Raw genomic sequence first — 457 nt, forward strand, 5'->3', positions numbered from 1 at the left:
GGGGGGGTCCCCTCAGCCCAGCCTGCACCCTCTCCAATCCGGGACCCCTCGAACATCCCTCTCACAATCCGGGACCGTTGGCTCCTAACTGCTCACCTGCCTGCCTGCCTGATCACCCCTAACTGACCCCCCTGATGGCCTGGTCGCCCCTTACTGCCCTCACTGCCAACCTGGTCGCCCCACGCAGCCAGCTGCTCAGTTGTTTGGTTGTCCCTCACAAACCTCCTGCTGGTCTGGTCACCCCACTCAGCCTGTTTGGTCGTCCATTCGGATGTGACGGCTCCTGGCTCTTTATATATATAGATAATTACATGTTGACTTTAACTTTTACTTTCAAATTAAAATAAAAGCTTTGCTATCATATGTTTATACATATGAATATGATAGCAAAGCTTTTATTTTTCCCAGTTTACCTAGTTTTATTAATTACTAGAGGCCCGGTGCACAAAAATTTGTG

Source organism: Myotis brandtii, unplaced genomic scaffold (assembly GCF_000412655.1).
Source record: "Myotis brandtii unplaced genomic scaffold, ASM41265v1 scaffold106, whole genome shotgun sequence".
NCBI classification, from domain to species: domain Eukaryota; kingdom Metazoa; phylum Chordata; class Mammalia; order Chiroptera; family Vespertilionidae; genus Myotis; species Myotis brandtii.